This window comes from Pogona vitticeps, chromosome 2 (assembly GCF_051106095.1).
Source record: "Pogona vitticeps strain Pit_001003342236 chromosome 2, PviZW2.1, whole genome shotgun sequence".
Taxonomy (NCBI): Eukaryota; Metazoa; Chordata; class Lepidosauria; order Squamata; family Agamidae; genus Pogona; species Pogona vitticeps.
In genome coordinates, this window is record NC_135784.1 from 218661694 (window position 1) to 218686148 (window position 24455).

Sequence of the window (24455 nt, forward strand, 5' to 3'; positions counted from 1 at the left end):
TCCTAGCTGATATGGCACACAGCAAATTCCTTGTGCTCACCATATTTTTGTTGTGATAAGGGGGGAGAAATGTGTATGGCAGAAATGTGTCTACAGAAAACCCACCCACACAGACTGGTACCTAAAAAACCCCAACCACTGCCTACAACAGAAAAGAGGCAGAATCAAAAAACTGGTAGACCGTGCAAATCGGAACTGTGAAGCTCAATTTCTCAGCACCAAACTCAGCCATCTGAATTGGGCCCTATAGGTGAATGGCTGTTCCAAGAATGAAATCAAAAGAGCCATCAAACCAAGAAAACAACACCAAACTGAAGAGGAAGAACAGCCACCAACAAATAAAGTATTTCTGCCATACATCAAAGGGGTCACGGACCACATGGGAAAACTTTTGAAAAAACTCAACCTACATACAGTATTCAGACCCACCACAAAAATACAACAAATGTTATGGTCAGCAAAGGACAAAAGGGACCCCCTCACCACTGCAGGAGTATACCGGATACCTTGCAGGTATACATTGGAACCACAAAACGCAGCATTCACTCCAGAATCAAAGAACATGAGATACACTGTAGACTAAAACAACCAGAAAAATCAGCAGTAGCCGAACATGCCCTAAAGCAAGCTGGACAGGAAATTCTATTTCAAAATACTGAAGTACTGGACAACACCAGCAATCATTATGTTAGACTGCACAGGGAAGCCATTGAAATCCATAAACATCAACAAAACATCAACAAAAAGGAAGAAGGCCTAAAACTAAACACGGCCTGGCTCCCAATATTGAAAAATACGGCATGTAAAAGGTCAACGAACTCCACTCAGCCACAAGGACCAGGGATCATTACACAAAAAAGACCAGCTAACGACACCCATCAACCACAGTAACAGATAATCTTTCCCCCCTTATCACAACAAAAACACGGTCATCACCCTATCTCCTGAAAAAAGACAAAAGCTGTTCCCACAGATATAAATACTCAACTACCCAACAAACAGCAACAGAGCATGGACAGAGTTCCTACTTCAGTCCTCTGAAGATGCCAGCCACAGAGACTGGCGAAACGTCAGGAAGAACAACCTTCAGAACACTGCCAAAGAACGTGAAAAACCCACAACAACCATCAGATTCTGGCTTCAAGAATATAGAGCATATCATTCTCTGAAAGGGAGCTGAGTTTTACTTCCGGAACACATTAGGATGGTGGACTTTATCAGAGCACTAGCCCTATTAGGCAGTAGCTCCATTGGCCATTTATCCTGCAGTTTATAGCAGCCTGGGCACAGATAATTTGAATTACAACCCACTGACTACGTAATAATATGCAAACCATTCATTCTTTTTAGCTTTAAATCTTACCTTTCAATGATGTACAAATATTATAAGTAAATACAAATACAGTGCAAGGATGATAAAGCAGAAAAGGCTAGCATATAAAATTCCTTTTAAACTAGAGGTAGTAAAATATGCTAAGGAGCATGGAAACAGAGCAGTGGAGAGACATTTTAGACCTCCTCCATCTGAAAAAATGATTGGAAAGTGGAGGAAACAGGAGGATCAGCTGCAAAATGCTATTAAAAGTAAGCCCACTTTGCATGCTGCAAAGTGGTCACAGTTGGAGGTGAACATGAAAGAATGGATCATACATCACCGGAATAGTGGCTTCTCTGTCTCGACAAAAATGATCATATTTGAAGTGAAATGCATTTCTATAGAGAAAGGCATTCAGGATTTTACAGGATCACCATCATGGTGCTACAGATTTATGAGCTGGTGTGATCTTGCTATGCAAACTAGAATTGCACAAAAAATGCCAAAAGTATATGAATCTAAAATTCTGACCTTTCATAAATTTGTTATTGATGCTAGGAAAAAAATGGCTTCAAAATTGGCCAGATTGGGAATATGGATGAAGTCCCGCTAACCTTTGATGTGCCATCTAATAGGACTGTAGTTCTGAAATGTGCCAAAACCATCACTGTGAAAACTTCAGGGCATGAGAAGACCCATTACACAACTGTGTTATCCTGCTGTGCCGATGGCACCAAATTGCCACCCATGTTGATTTTCAAAAGGAAAACATTTCCAAAAGAAGTGATTCCGCAAGGAGTTGTTGTACATGTACATGAGAAAGGATAGGTGGGTGAAAATGGAATGAGGATATGGGTTGAAAAGGTGTGGTCCAAATGTCCTGGAGGACTTCTGAAAAAAAAACTGCCTTATTAGTGCTTGACCAGTTTAGAGCACATATTAGCAAACCAACAAAAAAAGTGCTTCAAAGAAGTGAAGACTCATCTAGCTGTAATTCCTGGAGGTCTTACCGGCCAGTTGCAATCTCTTGATGTTTCCATCAACAAGCCATTTAAGGTCTTAATGAGAGAAGAGTGGAACAAATGGATGACTGCTGGTAATCATGATCTGACACCTACTCGATGAATGAAGAGGACCACCATCACTGAAGTTTGTGAATGGGTGAAAACATCATGGGACTCAGTGAAGGAGGAGATCGTTGTACAGTCATTCAAAAAAAAAATGTGGCATTAGCAATGCCTTAGATGGAAGTGAAGACAGTATCTTATATGAAGACAGCGAAGAAAGTGATGTCAGTGATTGTGAGCAAATGAGTGTCCTAAATTCTGACTCTAGCAATGGTGAGTTCTTGGGGTTTCCAGAAAACTAGAGTACTCAAACCTTTAAGTCTCTCCATTTCTTAATGACAGTGGTAATGGTTCTTAATGCCACTGTTGACTGCTGTTCACTTTACATGGTTCAAATGTTATTCTGTTATAGTTTATTAAATATTTTACTACACTACAGTATTTGGTTCAAATTTTTTTTCCTGTTTTATTCCTCTTAAAATTAGGTGCGTCTACTGGTCATGTGTGTCTTATGGAGCGAAAAATACGACACATATTCATGTGCTAATAAGTCCATTCAGGAAGTCTAAATAAGCTACTGGGCAAGAAAAAAATCCAGATGCTAGTCAATTGCCATGAGATCCTTCAAAAGGCCCATGACATTGCAGTGAGTGTTGTCCACTACTGAAACAAGGATGGGTGAATATTTTGTTTTCAGTTTATTTTGTGCCAGACTTTATCAAAATTTGCAACATTTGAATCTGGGGGAAAAGAAAACTAATAGGTTTCTCTATTCCTATGGATTGGTGACAATTTTGCTTCTGTTTGTCTTTGATCACAATTTAGCAAAATGTATATAATTGAAATGTGGGAGAAAGTTCAAAGGACAGACATGCCCATTCCTAAATTAAATAGCCCATTCCCAGCAGGTATGACAGCAGCATCAGATTGCCATGGACTAAAGATTTCCTTTTGAAATGTTGGGGTGCATGCAACTTTATTGCATTGTCTATGAGCCATGCAGACTGAGAAGTTGCAAAAGAAAGCAGCAGTCTGCTGCCACCAATATAGTTCCTGTTGTACAGGCAGAGCTACACACAGGATTCCAGCCATTGACCAACCAGTTGTCATTAACTAGACTCTTTGATCGTAATTAGATTAAAGTACCATGAAGCCCTTAATTCCAGCGGTGGCAAAGTTTGAAGTGAAAGGTGCTCAATACAACTGCCCCATTGACATGCCCCAAAGGGAGATCGACATGAAGATAACTATGTTGATCTGCTCTCAGTAGCCTTCTTCAGGCAATATACTGGGGAAATAGGGAGGGCTTAAACAAGGATGTGGAGATGCAGATTAGTGAACATACAAAGCTCTGTCACCATTCAATGGGTGGGAAAATAGGTAAAATAAACATATTATTTTTTATTTATTTTATTTATATCCCGCCTATCTAGTCAATTAAGACCACTCTAGGCGGCTTATGTGCACATTCCTGCCCCCACTGGGATTCAAACTCTACCATGCTGGCAGAGATATTTGAGGAGTTGCAGTCTAGTCTGAAAAAAAAATTTCTCAGCTCTGGGGCAGATAACATGCATGAGCATAGCTCACCACAGCTTGCTGCCAGCTGTCACCCTATCTCTCAGCCTGGTCCTTTAATGGTTGCTTCTACTTCTTGGAGGCAATTTCATTATTTAAGCCTAAACAGGATAATTGCATATCTTCCTATCTAATTATGAAAACAAAACAATGTGGTGGGACCTCCTTATTTCCACAGACTGTTCCTGTTTTCCTTCAGCAGAAATTTCTTGGTTATTTTAGAGGGACTATTTCTCCTGATATAAGGTCCTAAAAGTTGTTTCCTGAAATTGAAAGCTGAAATTATCAAAAATCCAGACATGTGTATATCCCACAGCCTATTGTACAAATGATGTCCTCAGCTTATAATTATTGACCCTACTTTTCAAGTGAAGAATGGGTTTCTTCCTTCTTTAATGGATTTCTTGTAGTATGAATCAAAGATGGAAGAAATGATGGGGGTGGTGTGGTGGAGGAGGTGGGAATAGGTGGACTGCAAAGGAAAAAGAATGACATCTAGATCTATGTAAAGTTTCATGAATAAGACAAAGTAAAAGCCTCTGCCTGGAAGGAGCCTGATTGAACAACCTGCTAATTAATATGCAGGATTGCACAGCACAGACCCATTATGCCCATCTATTAATTGGACTTGCAAGAAAAGATGAAAGAGAAATAATTTTGCTCAAGGTCAGGCAATGGGAACCCAGTTCTCCTGGGATTTGTCCTGGTAGATAGTGCTAGGTTAGTACATTGTAGAGAATTGCTCCTGAATCTCTAGACTTCTTAGATATTATCCTTTTTATTTATTGCATTGGCTAAATATCCATTTGGCAAATCCAAGCATAACCCTGAGTGAAGAATGACGCATAAAATGTATTACTCCTAAAGCTGCCCACAAAGACACGGCAACAGTTCTAACATATGCCTACTGAGTCATTCTTTTCTTCCTTGCTTTGAGGTTCATTTGGCTTATGTGCTGTCTCAGCCTCATCGGCCAGCAAGTGGTTAGATATAAAGCCAAGATCCCACCCTTCCATTGCCTCTGCCTGCCTGCCTGTCTGCTTGCTTGCATACTCATTTGTGTTAGACAGGAAAATAATCATTTTCCATAGGCTCACACAGGACAAAAGGGAGAGATTAACTTTTATCTGAAAAGGATATGCACATCATACGCTGGGTCAGTGCTTTTTCACCTTTTTAGGGTCACACCTGGAAGTTATGGACCGTCCCCAGAGAAATACACACACACACACACACACATATATATATATATACACATGTACTGCAGCAGAGGGAGAAGACCAGGGAGTATAGGAAAAAATGCCTGGAGGACTGCAGGGCCAGAAGTCAAGAAATGTTCTCATGCATACAAACATCATTGTCAAGGTCAAATGTACAACAGTTGAACAAAGTCCTCACAGCACTACGAGGTTATAACATTCCTTGACAATGGAATGTGGGGGTCTGTCACAGCTGATATTTTTCCCTTATATGGTTAATTTCAGTGTGAGATCAGATAACTTTATCAATCTTATCAGTGCTCATGTGGACACCAAGTTGTAAGTTGCTTCATTAAAGGATCACTTGTAGTTATATAAGTGTCGTGTAATTTACAAAACTATCTCAGCAAAACCAGCAAGTTCTTGGCTGGCATATAACAGGAGACAGCCAAAAAGCAGATGGAGAAGGACTACTCTGGCTTGCCAAAGATTAAAAGATGCTGTGGATATGAAAATATGTTCTGTTCTTTCATTCAAAAACTCCTTAATCTTCTGTGCTGTGGAAGACTTTTCCAGCAGACCAGTTTTCTGCAGGCATTTAGGTCAATTCAAAAAGTGAATGAATGACTCATCAAGATGTTTAGAAAAGTGCCTGAAAAGGAAGGGTAGCAGGGAGACGGCAGACTCACAAGAGTTACCAAATGAGTTGAACTTCAGGCAGTACATGTAGATCAACTATTTAATTAGCACCAGCATGATGGGCAAACTTTAACACAGGACAATACTTGAATCTGCAACATGCAAAACGTTGACTTGGCTGTATCCATAAATTACTGCATTATTTAAAGGACAGGACTCCTCCCCTGCCCCTGCCCTGGGAGTCATTTGGCAACTTTGAATGCCAAATGTAAGAAGACAGAGAATGAACTGGAACAGTGGGTCCCAGTCTTTTTGACACCAGAGGCTGGTTTAGTTGAAGACCATTCTCCCAAGGAACGTGGGGTGGGGTGCGTGCATTTGTGCATGCAAGCGAGGGGGGTTGTGGGCATGCAGGGAGCAGATGTGTGGACAGACATTCGTGTGTGCGTGCAGGGGACATGCATGCATGCAGGTGCCTGTGAAGGTGGGGGCATGCATGTATGCAGGAGTCCATGGGGCGGGCAGAGGGTGTGCGTGCGTGCGTGCGTGCGTGTGCGTGCGCGCGTGCAAACGTGGATACGTGAGCATTCCTTTAACCCTCAAAAATCTGTCTCGGCAGCCCAGTTCTTCCAAGGCCATGGACTGGTACCAATCCACAGCCCGGGGGCTGGGAACCCCTGGATTTGAAGACACTTGTGATCTTACAACATTATGAAGTCTTTGTGAGTGTTGATTGGATCAACTGTAGATGGGATGCAACAGGATACAATGGGAGACCATAAGTTCATACTAAATTAAGTGAGAGTTGAAAAAGGAAGAACTTTCAGAGAGGCAGATGTTTTAGACCCAAATTATATGTTACAGATAGGCCATTATTAGAAGCTGAAAGCTAGCAATGAGATTCAGGCAGACTTTCATACCTGTGCAATCCTGATTGCAAACAAAGTCTGTGCTTGTCCGCTGATAACCAATCAAAACCCAAAGTGTGCTAACTTGCAGATTCCTTCTCTAACAATCAAACATTTTCAGCACTTAAGGAATACCTTCTTCTAATAGCAAGCTTCTTGCTAACCTAACATGACCCTTCATCTGCTGAAGCAAAATAAGTCTTGTGTTTTGAAGTCAGACACATTTGTCATGGTAAAAGTTGGGGGGCACACAAGGAGATATCCTGAAGAATGTGAGGCTTGTGAACACATTCCATTGTTCCCTACACAACAACAACCTCCTGCTGGCTGATCCTTCCACTCCAGCACACCATGGGATTGCTCATCACACAAATGAAGAAGATGGTAAGACTTTGTGGTCTAAAATACATCAGGAGTTGTGCTCGGTTGGTAGGTATGATACACATGAGAGGGGAAGGGAAACTGCAAACAGAAGACAGTTAGTGATGAAACATTTAAAAAGCAGATTCTTGCACTCTTTTTGCCAGCGGTTGGTGAACATTTGATTCCCCACCCCCTTTCTGCCACTTGGAGCATTCTGAACATCTCCAGAGGAAGTGTTCCCACACACAGAAAAGAAACTGATCCAATCCTATGGGAATACATGTAGTACCTTGTCCTATAGATGTTTGCTCAGAAGTCATAATTGTTACTCATTCTAATCTTTTGCATGTTTAGGTTGAAGATGGTTGCCATGTTTTCAATGCAGTATACAGAGGCTGCCTGAAGACTGTCTGTTCTCTTCTGAGAACGGCAAACCGTGAGCCTTCTGTGAAATGAGACAGTTTTGAGTTTTTCAGGGTGTGTGTTGTGTTTTCAAAATGGACATTTAAATTTCATTGCTCTTTATGGCCTTTCTTATTATCAGTATACCAAGGGGGTATTCAGAATGAAATCTACTACTAAATGAATCATATCTAGAGAGGTGTACTTGCAGCTCCTTCCCCATTACACCCTAACACAATATGTGGACTACTTGGATTTAACAATTAAGTCTCCTTCCACTTAGGTTTTTGGGGGTTTTCAAGGCAAGTCAAGATGGCATAAAATTCTCTGTGCAAGCTTTTCAGATAACAGATTTTTTTCCAGGTATTTAACAGATATTTTCTTTCTTTTTTTATGGTTTTGTTGTTTTGGTAACATAATTCCTGAAAAAAAATCTGTTATCTGAAATGCTTGCATAGAGAATTTAATGCCATCTTGACTGGCCTTGAAAAACACGAAAATAAATTACCATTTTGGAATTTGTCTTACAGACAGTGCTTTAACTATTGCATTTTCTCCAGTGAGTTGCAGCTATCCGGAGCAGACTGTTGTAAACTATCCAGAGTGACCTTGGCTGCCAGATAGGTGGTATAAAAATAAAATAAAGTAAAGCAAAGCAAAGCAAAGTAAGTAATTAAGCAAGTAAGTAAGTAAGTAAGTAAGTAAGTAAGTAAGTAAATAAATAAATAAATAAATAAATAAATAAATAAATAAATAAATAAATGCAGGAGAGCTGGACTAAATAAACCTTTTGTTGGAAAAAAGGCTTTGAGGCACTGAGACAAAATAGAATTAATAATCTTTATCTAGTTCTCTTAGGAAAAGGGTAAACGGGACAGCCTAAAAAAACAATAAAAATACTAAAATACATTACAAAACATACCAAAACAGTAAAGGGAATTAAAGGCGGTGGCAGCTCAGGCAAAGCCCATAAACTTAGGCAAGCACACACGGTCTCTGCCTCGCTGGATCAGTCAGCACCATCGAAGGTAAGGGGTTGTGAGGGAGGGAGAGAGGCAAAGCTTTATAGAGCCTAATTGATTATAAGGGACAGTTGAGGTCTTTAAAGATATTAACCCACAGTGGGTAGAATGTTACATCTTGTAATATACCAATACCTTTGATTTGCATTTCCTGCCTTCTGTTCCTTTTATGTGGCCAAAATGTACATTATGTAAACAAATCCTTCTTCAGTAAATCATTTTGTCTCCATAAATGTAGGTCAATTTGTGTCTTAAGAAGCTCTCATTTATGTGAAGAATTCTCTCTCAAGCTCTTTTGACAAATCAGTTTACTTAATATTTGCTCTGATTCATACCTTTTGTTATTCCCAAACTGAGCTTCTTTTTTCTCTCCTTGGACTTTAGATGTGTAGTTGATACTCTATTTAGAAAGGGGGATCTGGCTTTCTAAAACGAAGTCGAAACAACACTAGATGAAAGTCTGAGAAATGTGTGAGGGAGAAGATTCAAATAAAGGCGTCTAGATACGAAGAAAAAGTAACAATCTGAGAGGAAATCTCCACCAGTTTTGGAAACGGGGATGGGGAAAGAAAACAGTCATGGATACCTCCAAAAGGTGTACAGTCTTAATTCTGCAGAGCCATGAAATCATAAAGTGTTTAATTATTTAATGCATCTTTCAATAAGAGTAAGTTTCTCAAGTGAAATAAGTGTTCAGTATACCAATATGTCATCCTATATCAACATAATCAGTTTAGAAAACCTGACATTAGGCTCAAAGTAAAGGAAAAGGAATCTATAACAAAAGCAGTATCAGTAGTTAAAAGTGGAGAAGGAAATTAGACCAGTGGTCCCCAAACTTTTCTAAACCAAAGACCGGTTGGGGGGGCGGGGTCCGTGCGAGGGGGCAGGGCACGCTCGTGTGCATACTTGGAGGGGCAGGGTGCACTCAGGGAGGGCTGGGGTGTGCTCATGTGCATGCACGGAGGGGTGCACTCATGGCTAGGCGTCTTAGGGTATGGCGGGTGGGGCACCCATGCGTGTGGGTGGGGGGGGAGTACATGCAGGTGGGTGGGAGAACTGTCTCCACGGCCTGGTCCTGCCATGGCCACAGACTGGCACCAGCCCACCGACCAGAGATTGGGGACCCCTGAACTAGTGGCTATCCTTGACTTGATTCTAACCAATAGAGGCAACTTGGTGGAAGAATGGGCAACGGTGACAATGTTCTACTAGAATTCTTGATTTCAGAGCAGAGTGTAGCCACACATATATGCTGGATTTTTAAAAAGCCAATTTTAATGAACTCAGAACAAGGGTAAGTCAGGTCACATGGCAGGAGATCCTAACAAGAAAATGAGTCAGAGAAGGGTGGGAATTTTTTTAAAAAGGAAATTCTAAAGGCACAATTACAAACAATTCCAACAAGAAAAAAAGGTGGGAGACAGGGAAAAAGTCAGAGGATTATGATTAATGTCTCCTTCTTAGACTGGGAGGAGGTAACAAGTGGGGAACCCCTAGGGCTCAGTCCTGGGTCTGGTACTCTTCAACATTTTTATTAATGATTTGGATGTGGGACTACTGGGAATGCTTGTCAAATTTGCAGATGAGACAAAATTGGGTGGAATACCTAATGCCCTGGAAGACAGAAACAAAATTGAAAATGATCTCTATAGGCTCGATCACTGGGCTGAAAACAACAGAATGAAATTCAACAGGGATAAATACAAATTACTGCACCTCAGAAAAAGAAACTAAATGCACAGTTACAAGATGGGGATACCTGGCTCAGGAATACTGTGAGCGAGAACGATCTTAGAATCACTGTAGCTCACAAGGTGATTACAAGCCAACAGTGTGATGTGGCTATAAAAAAGGGAAATGCTATTTTAGAGTTCATTAGTAGAAGTATAGTCTCCAAATCCTGTGAAGTACTTGTTTGCCTCTATTTGGCACTGTTTAGGCCTCATATTGAGTACTGTGTCCATCGCACTTCAAGAAGAATGCTGACGAAATAGAACAAGTTCAGAGGACAGCAACAAAGATGATTAGGGGGAAGGAAATCAAGCCCTATGAAGAAAGACTGAAAGAAGTGGACATGTTTAGCTTTGAGGGGAGATAGGGTCGTCGTCTAGTCGTTTAGTCATGTCTGACTCTTCATGACCCCATGGACCAGAGCACGCCAGGCCCTCCTGTCTTCCACTGCCTCCCGTAGTTGTGTCAAATTCATCTTGGTTGCTTTGATGACACTGTCCAACCATCTCATCCTCTGTCGTCCCCTTCTCCTCTTGCCGTCACACTTTCCCAACATGGTCTTTTCCAAGGAGTCTTCTCTTCTCATGAGATGGCCAAAGTACTGGAGCCTCAGCTTCAGGATCTGTCCTTCCAATGAGCACTCTGGTTTGATTTCCTTTAGAACTGATAGGTTTGTTCTCCTTGCAGTCCAGGGGACTCTCAAGAGCCTCCTCTAGCACCACAATTCAAAGGCATCAATTCTTCGGCGGTCAGCTTTCTTTATGGTCCAGTTCTCACTTTCATACATCACTACAGGAAAAAACATAGCTTTGACTATTTGGACTTTTGTTGGCAAGGTGATGTCTCTGCTTTTTAAGATGCTGTCAAGGTTTGTCATCGCTTTCCTCCCCAGAAGCAGGCGTCTTTTAATTTTGTGGCTGCTGTCTCCCTCTGCAGTGATCATGGAGCCCAAGAAAGTAAAATCTGTCACTGCCTCCATATCTTCCCCTTCTATTTGCCAGGAGGTGATGGGACCAGTGGCCATGATCTTAGTTTTTTTGATGTTGAGTTTCAGACCGTTTTTTGCACTCTCCTCTTTCACCCTCATTACAAGGTTCTTTAATTCCTCCTCACTTTCTGCCATCAGAGTGGTATCATCTGCATATCGGAGGTTGTTGATATTTCTTCCGGCAATCTTAATTCCAGCTTGGAATTCCTCCAGTCCAGGCTTCCGCATGATGTATTCTGCATATGAGTTAAATAAGCAGGGAGACAATATACAGCCTTGTCGTACTCCTTTCCCAATTTTGAACCAATCAGTTGTTCCATATCCATTTCTAACTGTTGCTTTCTGTCCCACATATAGGTTTCTCAGAAGATAGACAAGGTGGTCAGGCACTCCCATTTCTTTAAGGACTTGCCATAGTTTGCTGAGGTCCACACTGTCAAAGGCTTTTGCATAGTCAATGAAGCAGAAGTAGATATTTTTCTGGAACTCTCTGGCTTTCTCCATAATCCAGCGCATGTTAGCAATTTGGTCTCTCGTTCTTCTGCCCCTTCGGAATCCAGCTTGTATTTCTGGGAGTTCTTGGTCCACATACTGCTGAAGCCTACCTTGGAGGATTTTGAGCATAACCTTGCTAGCGTGTGAAATGAGTGTAATTGTACGGTAGTTGGAGCATTCTTTGGCACTGCCCTTCTTTGGGATTGGGATGTAGACTGATATTTTCCAGTCCCCTGGCCACTGTTGAGTTTTCCAAACTTGCTGGCATATTGAATGTAGCACCTTAACAGTGTCATCTTTTAAGATTTTAAATAGTTCAAATGGAATGTCATCACCTCCACTGGCCTTGTTGTTAGACAAGCTTTATAAGGCCCACTTGACTTCACTCTCCAGGATGTCTGGCTCAAGGTCAGCAACTACATTGTCTGGGTTGTCCGGGATATCCAAATCTTACTGATATAATTCCTCTGTGTATTCTTGCCACCTCTTCTTGATTTGGTTTAGATTATACCTGAGTAGCTCAGTGGTTTTTCCTACTCTCTTCAGTTTAAGCTTGAATTTTGCTATGAGAAGCTGATGATCAGAGCCGCAGTCAGCTCCAGGTCTTGTTTTTGCTGACTGTATAGAGCTTCTCCATCTTTGGCTGCAGAGAATACAATCAATCTGATTTTGATATTGCCCATCTGGTGATTTCCATGTATAGAGTCGCCTCTTGTGTTGTTGGAAAAGAGTGTTTGTGATGACCAGCTTGTTCTCTTGACAAAACTCTATTAGCCTTTGCCCTGCTTCATTCTGAACTCCAAGGCCAAACTTCCCTTTTGTTCCTTTTATCTCTTGACTCCCTACTTTAGCATTCCAGTCCCCTAGAATGAGAAGAACATCTTTCTTTGGTGTCAGTTCTAGAAGGTATTGTAAATCTTCATAAAATTGTTCAATTTCAGTCTCCTCAGCAATGGTAGTTGGTGCATAAACTTGGATTATTGTGATGTTGAAAGGTCTGCCTTGGATTCGTATTGACATCATTCTATCATTTTTGAGATTATATCCCATTACAGCTTTTCTCACTCTTTTGTTGACTATGAGAGCTACTCCATTCCTTCTGTGGGATTCTTGCCCACAATAGTAGATATGATAATCATCTGAGTTGAATTCACCCATTCCTGTCCATTTTAGTTCACTGATGCCCAGGATGTCGATGTTTATTCTTGCCATCTCCTGCTTGACCACCTCCAGCTTACTAAGGTTCATAGATCTTACATTCCAGGTTCCTATGCAGTATTTTTCTTTGCACCATTGGACTTTCCTTTCACTTCCAGGCACGTCCACAGGTGAGCGTCGTTTCGGCTTTGGCCCAACTCTGGAGCTACTTGTACTTATCCTCCGCTCTTCCTCAGTAGCATGTTGGACGCCTTCCGACCTGAGGGTCCCATCTTCCAGCATCATATCTTTTAGCCTTTTGTTTCTGATCATGGGGCGTTCTTGGCAAAGATACTGGAGTGGCATTGCCAGTTCCTAGTCCAGGTGGATTGCGTTTAGTCAGAACTCTCCACTATGTCCTGTCCGTCTTGTGTGGCCCTGCACGGCATAGCCCATAGGTTCTCTGAGTTACTCAAGCCCCTTCGCCACGACAAGGCAGTAATCCATGATAGGGTAGCACATTTCAAATACCTGAAAGGCTGTCATGCAGAGGAGGGGCTTTCTCCTCTGTTCTTTCTGTTATCCTCTCAACTGCTGAAGTTTCGTTTGCTCACTGTTGTTTTCTTTTCTTTGGTCTGTTGGTTTCAGTTGTTTGTTTGCTGTTAATCTGTTTGCAACTGTAAACAGTCCTACAAATGTCTCGGAGTGAGTTTCTGAGACTTTAACTATCTTTAATGATTAAGGGGTGGACTCTGTGGAACTTGTAGCTATTCTCCTCTGTGAGTCTTTATACTTCTACAGCACAGCAAAAAGGAATTTTACCAGAAATTCAGAACTCTGCAGCACCAATCATCCTACGAGGTAGATTAAGCTGAAATATTGTGAAATATTCACAAGGAAACTAGAAGCAGCCATTACACAACTGATTATCTGTTCACTGCAATCCCACATTTATATTTATTTATGTTGAGAAGTCAAGGTGTTCATTTGTAAATGCACATATGGAAAACTGAATTTTAAGGAATAGTGCCCTATATCTTGGGAACCATTCATACCCACAAATTCTTTCTTTAATTGAAATTAATTAAATTATACATTCCAATTTGTATATTATTTTAATGATAAAATATAGCTTAGAAACACAAAATCATATTGGTTCTTTTTATTTGTCTTCAGTATTCTGAAACTTTAGAACATACAGCTACCTGTGTTTATTTACATGCACTAATCACAGAGTCCAGAAACTTGCTGTTGTGTTTTGCACTGAGATCCAGGTTTTGCTGATGCATTTGAACAATAATACTGTATATTGAAAGTTACTTTATTTTTTCCTCAGTCTGTTATGTGTTGTTAATGAGAGGTCTTGCAGAACTCTATGCCTAAAACTGAAAAGGAAAGAATACCTTTTTCTATTTATAGAAAGAAGCCTAACAGCTCTGTACATGACAAGCCTTTGAACATGGTTCAAAAGCTTTGTCTGCAGCTTAAAGCTATCTTTACGGTTTCTGCCAGCTACCTGATTATCATTATGAAACGCAGATAGTCTGTTTTCAGTCATTCAGCATTGAATTATCTTCTGGCATATACAACTATCTTGTTCTTGAGTGGCCTGACTGCAAATTCAGTGCCTGTGTTTTTGTGCAAATCTTAATTTATTCTATGATTCTGTGATCCAAAAAAGTATTGGTTGACTTCATGGGGCGGGGGAGTCTGACTGCATTTATTGAAGTTTTTACATGCACATCTGGAACTACCCTTTCCTTAACACAGAAGCTCTTCAAGCATATGGTGTTTTTCAGTGCAAATTCCAAATATATGCATAAAAGCTGGATACCCCATTGGTGTTTGATACTCCCTATCCTGCAAGTATCCAAACGTGAAGATTATAGGGAAATAATGACTATATGCTTCAATATAGTACAAAGGAACAAAATCTAGAAGACAAAACTAAGTACTGTATCTGGAAAAAGCACTGTGCTTTCAAAGCACATGATTACTAATCAGTCCAATAATTTTGGTTCTGAATTTAGATCACTGTTTATTATACCTGGTTAGAAGCGTCTGTGGACAGTGATAAGAAATTTCAGCTTCTTTCATTAGCGCAATACAATCTGAGCTATCAAAACCCACCTTCTTCCATGCAACCATTCAAAAGAAGAATCACTGAATATTTCAAAGTTTCTTTAACATTACATGTTGCTTAATAAAACTCCCTACAGACCCCTGGAAAACATACTGCTATCCTGAAGTTTCTCATCCACAGTTAGTGGTACTTGGCCAGGAAACTCAGCAGGCAAGTCACCTGGACAAAGTCATCCCTACTCAAATGAGATGCAGTGTGCTTCTATTTAAATTATACAAACAATTTCCAATTTTGCATCTGGACATAAATTACCATGTATATATTTATGCAAATCATTACCTTCTTTGTCCTCCATTTTGGTGATGTCTGAGCAGTCACCACACACTTATGTGTCCCCTTGGGGAATGTGCATTATCTATGCCAGCCTTCAAGACATAATGTCCAGGGTGGTTTATAAGAGCTACCAACAGAATAATTTTGTGAACACTGAAACAGAGTTCCTCTAAAATGCCCCATTTCCACCAGGGAAAGCTGCCTTCAGGGACTGCAGAATTCTATTGTTCCAATGTCTTCCAGCATTTCTCCTAGGCTCAAAGAGATGTTCAGGTTGGTTGGGCCCGGGGGGGGGAAAGGAGAAGTTGGACTGGGTGGAGGCAAGGGCTTACAGCAGGGATGTCCAACCTTTCACCTTCCTTGGGCCACATTAGAAGATGAAAATTTGGTTTGGGCCACACATAAATTTGGTTTGGGCCACATAGGGGGGGGCAGCCCTAGCCATCCTCCACGGCCCCACTCCAAGCGTGCTTACCGGTTGCTGCAATCTCAGACAGCAGAGGCTGCCAGCTTCGACTCCAGTGGCTTTATGGGGCCGGGAGGGGGTCCACCTATTGACGGGAATGGCGCAATGCAGTCACGCAGCCCCCCCTCTCCTCCCCTCCCTCTCCTTCCTTCCCTCTCTCCCCTCTTACCGTTGTGACGTGCCCCAACTGCATTCCGGCCTCAAGCGCCAGCAGTGTAACTTGAAACTTTGGAATTTCTTTTAAAATAAAAAAATTGCACTGGGCTGCATTATGAGCCGACCTGGGCAGCAGGTTGGACAAGCCTGGCTTACAGGATCCATAAGCCTTTGCTGCTCATCTGAGCCACTATGCTGCCTGAGACAAGGCAATGTTAAGGCAAAGTATGCTAGGGCAGCTACATCATCCAAGTACACAAAGTATTTATTTATTTTATTTATTTTATTTAATTTATACCCCGCCTATCTGGCCCACCGGACCACTCTAGGCGGCTTCCAAATATAAAATCCAATAATAAAACATAGACAAATACATAATAATCAAACAAGAACAGCAGTAAAGATAAAAAGGAAAAGTAAGGGGAAAAAAGCAAGAGTTGGCTGGAGGGAAGGCCTGAATAAACAGCCATGTTTTTAATTGGGTTTTAAAGGTGCCCAGCGTGGGGGCCACGCAAATCGCCGGAGGGAGATTGTTCCAGAGGCGAGGAGCCACCGCCGAGAAGGCCCGGTTTTGTGTCTTCTCCTTCCGGGCCTCTCTCGGCGTCAGGCTCCTCAGCCTCACCTCCTGACTCGCGCGGGTGATCCGGGTAGACCTTGGTGGGAGGAGGCGTTCCGCCAAATATCGAGGTCCTAAACCGTTTAGGGCCTTATAAGTAAGCATTAAAACTTTGAAGTTGACACGGAAACAGATGGGCAGCCAATGCAATGCGGCCAGCGTTGGAGAGACGTGTTGATATTTTCTCACTCCTGTAAGGAGCCTGGCCGCCGCATTCTGCACCACCTGAAGTTTCCGTGTCAGCCTCAAAGGCAGCCCCACGTAGAGCGCGTTACAGTGATCTAATCTTGAGATTAGGAGCGCATGCACCAAGGTAGTGAGCGCCCCCATGTCGAGATAGGGTCGCAGCCGGGCAATCCGCCAAAGATGGAAAAATGTGGTGCAGACTACCGACGCCACCTGAGTTTCCATGGTGAGCATCGGGTTCAAATATATACCGAGGCTGCGGACCCCACTCTTCGCGGCCAAGGTGGTCCCTCCAAATGTGAGAGAGCCACCCAAGCCACCTACCACGGGGGCACCCACCCTCAGAACATCCGTCTTATCCGGATTCAGCCTCAGTCCATTCTCCTGCATCCATTGCAGTATGGCCCCCAGGCAACGCTGAAGGGAAAGGACAGCATCACCTGCAGTTGGTGAAAAGGAGACGTAGAGCTGGGTGTCATCGGCATATTGATGACATGAAGCCCCACATCCCCTAATGACCCCACCCAGCGGCCTCATATAGATGGTAAACAGCATTGGGGAGATAATCGACCCCTGTGGAACCCCACAATTGAGACTCCACGGGGCCGAGACACTCTCCCCAAGCTGAACTCTCTGGGGATGGTCCCCCAAGAAGGAACGGAGCCAGGCGAGTGCCGAGCCACCAATTCCCAACTCAGAGAGCCTCCCCAGGAGGATACCGTGGTCGACGGTATCAAAGGCCGCCGAGATGTCGGGGAGGACCAGCAGGGAGATTTTGCCCCTGTCGGCCTCCCTCAACAGGTCATCGTACAGGGCGACCAATGCCGTCTCAGTACCGTGGCGTGGCCTGAAGCCCGACTGAAATGGATCCAGGGCTTCCGTTTCGTCCAGGTGAGCCTGGAGCTGATCAGCCACCACCCTCTTAACCACTTTGCTCATGAAAGAAACATTGGCGACGGGCCTATAATTGCCAATTTTGTCCACCGCCAAACTAGGTTTCTTTCTTATGGGCCTAATGAGTGTCTCCTTGAGGGCGGATGGAAATCTACCCTCAAGGAAAGACTCATTTATTATTACTGTGGCCCATTCTGTTGTTATCGGCCTGGCTGCTTTGATTAACCAGGCCGGGCAAGGGTCCAAAGAGGAGGTGGTGGCTCGGCAGCGGTCAAACACCCTGGAGACGGAATCAGGCGTTACAGGCTGAAAAGAATCGAAAGTCCCCGGGTAAGACGGAGCGCTGGACATCTCTGCTCGACTCACTGTTTTTAAAAATGGAGAGAGCTCCCGGCGGATGGCCTCCACTTTAGATTTTAAAAAGGCTGCAAACTGGTCAGGGGAAAAACTAGGGGGAGGCCTATCACCTGAACCAGTTCCAGATAGGTCACGCACTATACGGAATAACTCCGCCTGCTGGTTGGACGCTTCGCTTATCCTGTTAGCGAAGAATGATCTACATGCAGCCTTTACCTTAGTCAGGTAAAGGTTACTTGCGACCCTGACAGCTGTCCAATTGTAATCCGTCGGGTTCTTCCTCCACCTACGCTCTAGCCTTCTCCTATGTCGCTTCATTGCTCGGAGCTCCTGGTTAAACCAGGGCGCAGGCCAAGCTCCGAGCCGGAGAGGGCGTTTAGGTGTGATCGTGTCTATAGCCCTAGTGGCAGCGATGGACCAGCTGTCAACCAGAGCCTCGACAGGAGCGCCAGCCAGGTCAGCTGGAACACCTCTCATGGCCTCCTGGAATCCAACAGGGTCCAGTAGCCTTCGAGGTCGGACAATAGAAATAGGTCCTTGCTCCCTGCGAGGGGGGAGTGCCACTGAGAGGTTGCATTTTATTAGGTGGTGATCTGACCATGACAAGGGGACCGACACGAGGTCAGTCACCACCAGACCACACTCGCTCCAGTTGGTGGAGAAAACCAGGTCTAACGTATGGCCACCCAAGTGGGTGGGGCTGATGACATGTTGGGACATGTTCAAGGAAGCCATGGTTTCCAAGAACTCAAGAGCTGGCCCTGTGGTCTCTGCCCCCGCATGCACGTTGAAATCACCCAAGACCAAAAGCCTTGGGGATCCCAACAATGCCACGGAGACAAAGTTGGCCAGCTCCGGTAGGGAAGTGGCTGGGTCGCAGGGAGCGCGGTAACCCAGCAAAATCCCAATACCATCCCTAGCCCCTATTGACACGTGGAGTGCCTCTAGACCTGGCTTTACCACTGAGGAGCGCCTAGTAACCTCTAAGTTGGATTTGTAGACAATGGCTACTCCCCCGCCCCGCCCCTCCAGTCTACCCTGGTGCTGGACAGCATAACCGGGCGGGCAGATGAGAGCCAGAGGAGGACCCCCCTCCCCATTAATCCACGTCTCGGTTATGCATGCCAGGTCTGCATCCTCCTCCAGGATAAGGTCGTAAATCACCTGGGGTTTGTTGGCTACAGACCTTCAAGTAGAAAATCCAACAAGCCTTTCATTAAAAATATAATAGCACCAAATGAAACACCTTGCCTAATAGGAGGGCCAGCCCAGTATGAGAGTCAACAAGGGAAACACTCTCTCAAAACCACCCCTTAGAGGTTAAACATTGAGGTGCTCAAAGCATCCCTGTGAATGCCTGATTTAAATTTCATTCATGCATTTGATATGATTTATAAAATATGAAATCTTTTTCACATGCATATGGCACTTACAAGACATATGTACTTTATCACTGAGCTTTTACATTACTGTAATACATACACAAAATATGATATAAAGATCAGATCCAGGGGCACATATTTAGGTTTAACATAACAACTGTTTTTAATTTTTTATATATATAAACCAGCTTTTTTAAAAATTAACAGTTATACAACAATGTTAGTTCCACTCCTCCATGTATTTAAAGATTATTCAATTAGAGTACAGAGGCTGGCATCATAATGGCCGAAACATGCAGAGAACACAGCCAAAGAAAGATCTTTTCCTACTTGAGGCAAAGGACAAAATAGCACGCTCTCCCACCCATAACAGCTGACTAGACTAGCTATTGAATTTTAATGCAGCATTGGCAATACAGTAGAGTCCTCCAACCTATTAGAAGGCAGCAGGCCAATGTAGGAGATTCAGAATGGACTGTGCAACACAGACAAGAGAAGAGATGGCTGGGGAAAGAATTCAAAGGCAGAGATGGATCTATTATGAAACTAAAAAAGCTTAAGCTTCACAGTGCCTAATCCCAAATGGGGCCCAGTCCACATTAATCTAGTGATCTGTCATGGAACAACCCCATTGAAGAAGATAAGAGTGGTTAGTGAGACCTCATTGCTGGTTGTGAAGGGGCCTCCATAACAGTTCAAGCTTCAAGAACTCCCCAAATGTAGGTCTGTCACTGTTCAAACGGAGGAGCTTAGGAGACATCATTGCTTCCATCTGACATAGTTGCCTTACTGTCCAGTGCTAGAACCATTTATGGCACAGAAAGAAAAATCAAGACATAGATATGGTACCTATGGGAAATTGTGTCAAACAACGACAAAGTCAAAAGAAGCAGCATGTTGTCCCAAAACAAAGCAAGATACACAAACTTACTGGAACAATGTAACAATGTGAATAAGCAGTTAGAGATGTAAACCTGAGTCTTTTTGCACCCATCCCTCAGGGTATCTGAAAATTAAAATCATAGCACCTCGAGTGACATATTTCTTATAAATCAGCATATGCATTTTTATGCAAATAGGACATTTTTTACACAAACCTAACTTCTCTATAATATCCTCAGGTGACCCAAGCAAGAATATGCAAAACTGCTTTAGGAACAGTTTATGGAGGGGAAAAAAAGAAAACAACAGCTTTCTTTCAAAGGGAAAACTAGAATATCAGGAAAATGTCCTAATTGTTACAGCAATACAGCAAAGGAACCAATTACAAGAGGTGGTGAGTGCTACAACACTGGAGGCATTCAAGAGAAATTTAAATAACCACCTGACAGATCTCCTTTGATTTGTATTCCTACACTGAGCAAGGGGTTAAAATCAATGGCCTTATACTCGTAGTCCCCTTCCAACTTCATGATTTTATGATTACAAAATAAAAAGGCATTACACTTTATATTTCATGCATCTGCACGGAGCTTGATGGCTATCCTGCTAAAATAACCAATTATCTCATACAATTGCTAGTTCCAAATTTCTTATTGTGAAAGTTCAAAACAAAGCTGAGTGAGCAGCTTCAGAAAGAAAGAGGTAGCTGTGATGGTCATACGCAAAACTGACCTCCTATTGGGACACAAGGTCTACAAAAAACCCACCCACACAGACTGGTACCTACACAAAAACTCCAACCACCACCCACAACAAAAAAGAGGCATAATCACCTCCTTCTCTTTACTTACAAGCTCTCACTGAACAACACTGAACAACAACTGAATCTCTTTCACATAACCCATCATCCATTTTCTAACTCCTCCCTTCTGGACAATTCTGGCTGTTAACTAATTAGCCTCAAGGGGCTGTAACACCTTCTTCCTCCCTTAATTCCCATGGAAGTCCAGGTGTTTTATCTCTTTTCCAATTAGCTTGGAATGTTGAGTCTTCCATGGGCCTCTCGGTTCAGCCTTCCCTCTTATCTCGAACCAGGCTGTAACGGTCTTCAGAAAAACACTCTCAAAGCACTTAGAAAAATACATTCCAATGTCTCTCAAATCATCTTCACACAGAACCTGTCTGACTCCATTTTACATTTCTCTGACTACATATCCCATCATCATGACAATGTTCAAGTACTTATACTGCCTGTTGAAGATAAGGTTGTTATGTGCCATCAAGCTGCCTTCAGGTTATGGCAAAGAGTGATCTCCAAAATGTTATCATTAACAGCCTTGTTCAGCTCCTGCAAACTCAAGACTGTAGCTTTTTAAATGAGTCACTCCATCTCTTCTTTGACCTTCCTCCTGTTGCCTCCAGCTTTCTTAGCGTTATTGTCTCTGCTAGCAGGTCTTGAGGTGCCCAGAGTACAACTGCCTCAGTTTCCCAATTTTTTCTTCTGAAGGGATTACACATTTCATTTGATCTAGGATCTACCTGGGTTTCTTTCTGGTAAAGCTCTCCTTCAGAAACACATTTCAAATGGATCAATTTTTTCCCTGTTGCCTTTCTTTGCTCCTCAGCTTGTATTGATTGGAGATACAATAATGTGGATAATCTTAGCCACTGTCTCCTTAGAGTGACACATTCAAGCTATCTGGAAAAAGAAGTAGACACCTCAGTAAAACAAGTTATTTCATATTTTAAAAGCTGTAAGGCTCCAGGCTCTCATCACAATAGCTGAATTTTTTCAGGCATTTAGGAATTGGTACTAGTAATAACAAAATTAGCTGGTGGGTGATTTTTAGAAAATGAGATCCTGGAGTTTTAGAAGGAAGCAAATATAGCACTAATTTTAAAATTAGACAGAGGCATTTTGACTCCCACAGCCTATGGGAAGTGGTACTTTTACACAGCAGCTACATACAGTCAGATACTTAGGCATAGAGCCGTGCTCTTTTGTTTTTGTCCTATTCTGTTTTGTCTTTGGGCCTTGAACTCCCAGAATTCTCCTAGAAGCCTGGTGACCCAGCAGGCTGGCCCTCTTGGCATGTTCCGGGGTGCTGGGACAGGCTCTGGGTGTGCCAAGAGAGGGTTTAGGGATGCCAAGAGGGCTGGCCTGGGTCTGCCCCAACCAAAGGCTGTCTGCATGTCACCCCATCATCACCCTATCACCCGGCTTCAGATTGCAGAGCTGATGTGATTCGTTTAACCCCTGCCAGGCAGGAGTTCTCTCCTCCCAGGCAAGCAGGCAGAAGGTGAACAAACTGCCCGCCAGGACTATGTGACCCAGCAGGTCCTCTTGTCACGTCCAGGGGTGCCAGGACAGGCTCTGGGTGTGCCAAGAGGATTGGCTGGCCCTCTTAGCACATTTGGGGGTGCCGGGACAGGCTCTGGGTCTGCTCCAACCAAAGGCTGTCTGCGCATCACCCCATCATCATCCTATTGTCTGGCATCTGATTGCACAGCTTATCTGGTTCATTTAATTCTTTTACTAAAATGTGACCTACCTGCCTAAACAAAGCCCCCCTCCAGTATAAGGTAATTAGGAAAATTTTCCCCCACCCGACCCACTGTGGCAGAGAAGCCAAAAAAGTCCAAAAAGAAAAGCCCTGCCAGCTAAGTCTCAGTCAGAGACACACACACACACCCCAAATAAGTAGTACTTTTGGAAAGAAAATGAATGACGGATCCAGCCACCCACCAAATACCCTGAGAGACAGAAGCCTCTCTAAAATGAGCTTTTGAAAAATGAATATAAAGGAAAAGGGATTCCAGCTAGACGACAACAGTCCCCCCCACCAGACCCCCCCCACACACACACACAAAGGAAAAAAAGGTTTGATTGATTTGATTTTGAAATACAATCAAGCCCTTCTGAAGAAGTAGCCTAAGCTACCTGAAATCCCCCCCCCAAATTCCCAGTACAGTTGATGATGATTGATGAATGATGATGATGATAAAAAAGAAAAATATAAGTCTCTGCTTTGCTACTGCAAAAGGGAAACCACAAGAGCACCAGGAAGCCAGCGAGCAGTAACTGTTCTCACTCCAGAGAGCATGAACAGAAGTGCGCAACGCCTGGAGGGGAAAAGCTTATATAGCTTCTCAGCACCTTTCGGCAGCGCTATTGGCTGCCAGACATGCCAATCCAGGATCTCTGTCCTCATTCACCAGAGCTTTGAATTGGCGCCAGCAAGCTCAAAGAGACCCCCCAAAGGGGTAACGAATATAGACAAATATGAATGGATCTACCAATAAAACCAAGGAAATATTTGTCAAGCCATATTCATCCTGATTTAAAATTTTACAAATACGGATCGACAAATATATGACGAATCTGCTATATTCATCAGAAAAACTGATCCATTTTTATATTCGTCCCCATCTCTAGTTACCACTGTAGAAATGGGACGGATTTTTAGCCATATATGGTGGAACACAATAATGTAATATTTTAGAGGAAAATACTTGATGTTCCTTCAGAATCACATTTTAAAATATTGAATCTATTAGACCTTTAAGTATCAGGTAGCTTATTTTAATTACTACAAGGATCTTAATAGCTAACATTTGAAGAAAAAAAAAATCACAGTTAAGTAACTGTTGGTACGCTATGATAATGTGCATGCTGACATGTTTGAATTTGGAAAGAGTAGGGAAAGTAAATAGGGCTAATAAATTCAAAAAGGCACGGGCCCGTTTTTTGGTATTCTGGAATCAACAGAGGCCCAGAGTGGTAGAATATACCAGATGGGTGGGATATAAACAAATAAACAAATAAACAAATAAACAAATAAACAAATAAACAAACAAACAAATAAATAAATAAATAAATAAATAAATAAATGATTTACTGTGAATGAGGATAGGAAATTCATATTTTTCTGGTATTTTTACAGTGCCTCATTAATTGTTTTACTTACAAAAGACTAAGTGAGAAATATATTGAATGAACATATAGTGTGAATTGTATGCATGTAAGATTTTTTAAAAGAATCTTGTCAGTTAAGACTCTCAGCCACAGCTTCTGCTTGTACCAGGTGGATTTCTCAACTTCTAGATAAAACAAGATCCAGGTTTTGTATTTCTGTTTACTTGCTTATTTACTTATTTTCAATTTCTCTGTGTCAAACTGAAAGCTGCCAAATTACGGGCAGTTTAGTGGCCTTTCCAAGCAAATTCAGCACAGGAAACATTCCATTTTGGCC

At 42.6% G+C, this 24455-nt stretch overlaps 1 protein-coding gene across 1 annotated transcript in view; it reads right to left on the reverse strand.

Moving 5' to 3' along the window:
- Window positions 1–24455, reverse strand: part of MTAP (methylthioadenosine phosphorylase) — a 173368-nt gene that overhangs the window by 55493 nt on the left and 93420 nt on the right. The gene's annotated exons all lie outside the window — the stretch shown is intronic.